The sequence below is a fragment of the Schistocerca gregaria genome, chromosome 7, assembly GCF_023897955.1.
Source record: "Schistocerca gregaria isolate iqSchGreg1 chromosome 7, iqSchGreg1.2, whole genome shotgun sequence".
Taxonomy (NCBI): Eukaryota; Metazoa; Arthropoda; class Insecta; order Orthoptera; family Acrididae; genus Schistocerca; species Schistocerca gregaria.
This window is the reverse complement of record NC_064926.1, coordinates 119,901,399-119,907,488: the sequence shown is the minus strand read 5'-3', so window position 1 is coordinate 119,907,488 and position 6,090 is coordinate 119,901,399.

Sequence of the window (6,090 nt, the reverse complement as noted above, 5' to 3'; positions counted from 1 at the left end):
CGGCCTGTAATGGTTCTTTATTTAGGTGACCATTACGGCACTCCAACCCCAGTTCTCGATAACGTACTACTTCTCTGCGAAGTAACAGACATATTTTTGTGACAATATTCACATTTGGTTTTATTAATGTATAGGTACTCCGATGTATCGATATATTACAGTGATATGGTTCTTGTGTGTATTCATTTCTGTGAGACTGTCATAATCTTTGACTTACTTATAACCGTTTTGGCGCAAATGCGCACACAGCAGTCTTTGTTTCACTTTGAGTAAGTTGTTATTTCGCTTTGTAAAAGAACAGTCAAGTCTTGTGTGTGGTTAAAGTGGAAATTCTACATCTACATTTACTACATACATACGCCGCAATCCACCATACGGTGCGTGGCGGAGGGTACCTCGTACCACAACTAGCATCTTCTCTCCCTGTTCCACTCCCAAACAGAACGAGGGAAAAATGACTGCCTATATGCCTCTGTACAAGCCCTAATCTCTCTTATATTTGTGGTCTTTCCGCGAAATGTAAGTTGGCGGCAGTAAAATTGTACTGCAGCCTCAAATCCTGGTTCTCTACATTTCCTCAGTAGCGATTCACGAAAAGAACGCCTCCTTTCCTCCAGAAACTCCCACCCGAGTTCCTGAAGCATTTCCGTAATACTCGCGTGATGATCAAACCTACCAGTAACAAATCTAGCAGCCCACCTCAATCCGACCTGACAGGGATCCCAAATGCTAAAGCAATACTCAAGAATAGGTCGTATTAGTGTCTTATAAGCGGTCTCCTTTACAGATAAGCCACATCTTCCCAAAATTCTACCAATGAATCGAAGACGACTATCCGCCTTCCCCAGAACTGCCATTACATGCTTGTCCCACTTCATATCGCTCTGCAATATTACGCCCAAATATTTAATCGACGTGACTGTGTCAAGCGCTACACTATTAATGGAGTATTCAGACATTTAAGGAATCTTTTTCCTATTCATCTGCATTAATTTACATTTATCTACATTTAGAGTTAGCTGCCATTCTTTACACCAATCACAAATCCTGCCCAAGTCATCTTGTATCCTCCTACAGTCACTCAACGACGACACCTTCCCGTACACCACAGCATCATCAGCAAACAGCCGCACATAGTTATCCACCCTATCCAAAAGATCATTTATGTAGATAGAAAACAATAGCGGACCTACCACACTTCCCTGGGGCAATCCAGATGATACCCTCACACCCGATGAACACTCACCATCGAGGACAACGTACTGGGTTCTATTACTTAAGAAATCTTCGAGCCACTCACATACTTGGGAACCAATCCCACATGCTCGTACCTTTGTTACGAGTCTGCAGTGGGGCACCGAGTCAAACGCTTTCGGGAAGTCAAGGAATATGGCCTCCGTCTGATACCCTCATATTAAATATGTGAAGATTGATACAAAACAGTTTTCTTGGTGATGTGACAATTAAGAAGAAGTATATGTGAATTTACAAGAAGTTTAATAAAAATGTGGATCGTAACACCAAGTCAAAAAATCATTTCTATCATACCATTGTTCTGATCTGGGATTGTTTGATCATTAAGAATTTCCTGAAAAACGCATCTGCTAGGTCTTCAAATATTGCTAAAATACAGATCTGGACCTTCTAGCAGTCAAAGTGGAATCACCCTAGAATCAACAAGATGAGCCATAACAACTTCGACGAAATCTACGTGGGAATCCATTCAAGAAAAGTGCCAAAATTAATGACTTTCTTACAGTGACTTCATTATTTCCATTCTGACGATACCACCCACAGTCAATAACTTTGTTGTTGCCTGATATAGCGAACGTATGCTGCGTGAGCAACATTATTAATCTGATTTCTAACCTACTTTGCAAGTGGTGGTATTGTTAGAGACCGTGGTTATATACTGCTTCCATGCTCTGACAGTTGCGGAAGGCGTGACGCGTCTGTACCACTCGAAACCGTATGGAAGAAGGCAATGACCGGGTTCTGGCGTAGTCGGCAGCGTGCGTCGATGACGTACGAGGGTCACTCCAAAGGAAATGCACACTACTTTTTTTTAAAAATCCGTCTTTTATTCTACATGTTTGAAAGTTTTACAGTGTGTAGATACATCCTTTAGGAACAATATTTTCATTTCTCCACACAATTTACATCCCTCTCAACTGCCTTACGCCATCTTGGAACCAGAGCCTGTATACCCGCACGGTAAAATTCTGGACCAACCTGTTGGAGCCACTGTTTGGCAGAGTGTACAAGGGAGTCATCATCTTCAAACCTTGTTCCACGAAGAGAGTCTTTCAGTTTCCCAAAGAGATGATAAGTCACATCGAGCCATGTCAGGACTGTAAGGAGGGTTTTGCAGTGTTGTCCATCCGAGGTTTATGATCGCTTCCATGGTTTTTTGACTGACATGTGGCCGTGCATTGTCGTGCAACAGCAAAACATCCTGCTTTTGCCGATGTGGTCGAACGCGACTCAGTCGAGCTTGAAGTTTCTTCAGTGTCGTCACATATGCATCAGAATTTATAGTGGTTCCGCTTGGCATTATGTCCACAAGCAAGAGTCCTTCGGAAGCTCGCTGTATAATGTTTTTCTTGTTTCTTTGTGACCCACTGTCAACATCCGGGCAACCCACCTGGCAAAAACCTTTTTTAACGACAACACTTTCAGTATTCTGCAAACACTTCCTTCCCCTATCCCAACGTATCGTGACAATTCGTTCACTGTGACGCGTCTGTCATCAGTCACCAATTCGTTAACTGTCTGCACATGGTCTAGAGTGAGTGCAGTATGAGGCCTGCCGCTGCGAGTACAATTCTCAATTTTACCGTGCCCACGTAACCTGCTTGCCCACCGACTAACTGTACTGCGATCGACAGCAGCACCTCCATACACCTTTTTCAACCTCTTGTGGATGTTTCCCACTGTCTCGTTTTCACAGCACAGGAATTCTATGACAGCACGTTGCTTCTGACGAACGTGGAAGTGTAGCAGCCATCTTGAAGGCATGCTGTGAAGGCGCAACTCACGGGAACAGGTTGAGCTAAGTTTGAAAACAAGCAGGAAGGATGTATCTACACACTGTAAAACTTTCACATATGCAGAATGAAAACTGTATTTTTTTAAAAATTGTGTGCATTTCTTTTGGAACGACCCTTCTTAGAAGTTAGTCACGCTGGAGTGTTTTCTCGAAGGCTGTCGCCACCGGGAATCGACAGCAGGAACGGTATCAAGGAAACCTTATTGCTGCAAGGGTGCTAATGAAGCAAGAGCAACGACCAGCTGCGGTCGATGTCCATGCCTTGTGCCCCGATTTCGGTGATGGGCCCTGACGATACAGGAGCTGATCACGTTGTTCATTGAGAAGGCTGCAGTCCTGGGCTATGATTTCTACTCCAAGTTCTCCTATAGTTTTATCCGTTATACTACTTTCGATAGCAGTAAACATCCATTAGCGAAGAATGCCCCTTTTTCGTACGTGCTAGACCATCTTCTTATGCTTCCTTGCCTAGTCCATTAGTCGTTATTTTGCTTCTAACGTAGCAGAGTACCTTCATTTCATCTATTCCTTGGTCCACAGCTTTGATCTTAAGTTTATCGCTTGAATCCTTTCCGCTAGTCCTCGCTGCTTTCGTCTTTCTTCTCGATCCGTATTCTGTATTCATTACACCATTACTGCCTTCATCAGATCCAATTTTCTTCCTCGCTTTCACGGAACGCAGTAATTCCGTCAGCAAATCTTGATATGCTTTCATCCACATATTTAATCCCACACCTAAACCCACCTTTTATTAAAAGCGTGGGCAACCACAGCCGTTAAAATTAATGAGTGAGAGAAAAATGAACAGCAAGAGAGCTGTAATTGGTGATTTATTTGCAGCCGCAACCGATTTCGGTACATTAAAACGGCGTCCTTTCGGGGAGTATTGATGATGGTCTTACGACAAAAAATATGTCTGCACCACATTTTATTCCCCAGATCAACGGCCAGATGTACAGGCATAGGGAATGATCTTCCGTTCGTAAGTTCGACATGTCTGGTGTTTACAGTGTTTAACGTGGGAACTGTTCGCTGAGATGTATTGTCGAGTCTGACAGACCTTTTACTGCACGTCTACGTGTGCATTTAACTTGGCCAGTTCCAAGCATGCCGTCAAGTGCACACCTGCGTGAAACGGGACAAGCAGTTGGTAATCTACACTCCAGTCTATCTCTTTTACATTGTGAAGAAAATTCTCAACGTCCTTGAGGAGATGGAGGAAATGCGCTGTAAGAACACGCTCTCATTGCACACGCTGAGTAACCAGATGGAACTAAGGCACTGTAGTATTTTGAATCACTTTGATTGTCTAAAATGTGGATTTTAATTTAATCTACTTTGTGTTTCTACTTATTTGTAGATATGTTGCATATTTCGTCATTATATTTGTCTTTACTTCAATGAGCAATCTTTCCTAAATGAGCAATTCATTTGTCTGTAAAGTCGATTTTAATTTTTTTCTACTTCGTCATTCTACTTATTTTACGTGTATTATTCCCTGAACAGGAATTGTTATCTTTACCTTTTTTTTATTCGATCTTTGTATACATTCTTTCACTCGCCGGACGCTCCCCAAACTTCCGAATTCAAAGTCCCGCCTTGTTTACCTCATGTTACGATCTTACAGACGCCCAATATCGTCTCCAGTCGTTTCTCATTTTTCCGTGATCGTACTCACCTGACCGCCTGCTACGATGCTCCTAACGGGTATGTACAGATTCTCGTTATATGTTACTTCGAGATATTTAGTGCTTTGTTGTCTGATTAAATTTTTTTTCATGGTGTCCTTTCAGTTGATATACTCTGCCAGAAAAAAAAATTAACGTGCCAGTGACTACGTCATTATGCTGCGGTTTTCAAAATTTGTTCAAATGTCTTTGAGCACTATGGGACTTAACATCTAAGGTCATCTGTCCCCTAGAACTTATAACAACTTAAACCTAACTAACCTAAGGACACCCGGTGCAGGATTCGAACCTGCGACCGTAGCGGTCGCGCGGTTCCAGATTGAAGAGCCTAGAACCGCTCGGTCACAACGGCCGGCTGTTGCAGTTTTAATTTAGTGTCCTAAACTTCATGGATTCCACAGAGATCTTGTTGTTCAATCCGTGTTGGTGATTGAAAGCGTCAGGGTGTGAGAAAGCATGGGGAGGGGGGTTGATTATTTAGTCGGTTGGAGGCACCAATTTTCATCTTGCCCTAACTACATCATTCGTTTTCACTGACTGTGTTTATATATGGCTTTTTTTCCCTCGCAGTGCGCCTTCGCACTATTCTGCCCGATGTTCTGTTTTCTTTATTATGGCGACTTCCCCTGTTCAGGGGTTTAATTTTTGACTACGAACGTTGGGGGCGCCTTGGTGCACTAATATGACACTGTTCTAGGTGAGTTTTAATTCTGATTTTTTTGCCTGTTTAAGAATATATAAAAATAATTTAAGACATTTTTAAATTTTTTTAAAAGATTCCTTCAGCATTTTGATCATATGTATTAGATGGGATCCTTCCCTTCTTATGTAGTTCACCTGAGGATGTCGTTTTTAATGCAGCGGAACCGGTTGTGAAATAAAGAAATCACAAACTACAGCTGTCTTGCGGTTCATTTTACTGCCATCTTTTATTTTCATCATTGTTTCTTCGATGCACAACTCGAACAGCAGGGACAACCGTGTGCATCATCTGCTGCGGGCAGTGCTCTTACTTGCTGAGCTATCCAGATGCGATTCACGACCCGCCTCCTCGGATTTACTTCCGCCAGTACCTTGTCTCCTACTTTCCAAACTTCACAGAAGTTTTCCCCTCATGTCGTAGTTATAGCGCTGCTGCAAGAACGAATATTGCATAGAAATGGCCCACTCACAGCCTAGCCTGTATCGAAACAGCACACTCTCCGCTGCTGAGTGATAGATTCAGTCTGAACCGAAAATTCTGTGCCTTACTTTGGAGGTCAGCGAGTTCAGGATGGATTTCTGAGTGCTGCACGTGTTGTAAGGAACGACCTTACTCCAAGTCCTTCGAGTTTATTTCGTAAAGACATAAGA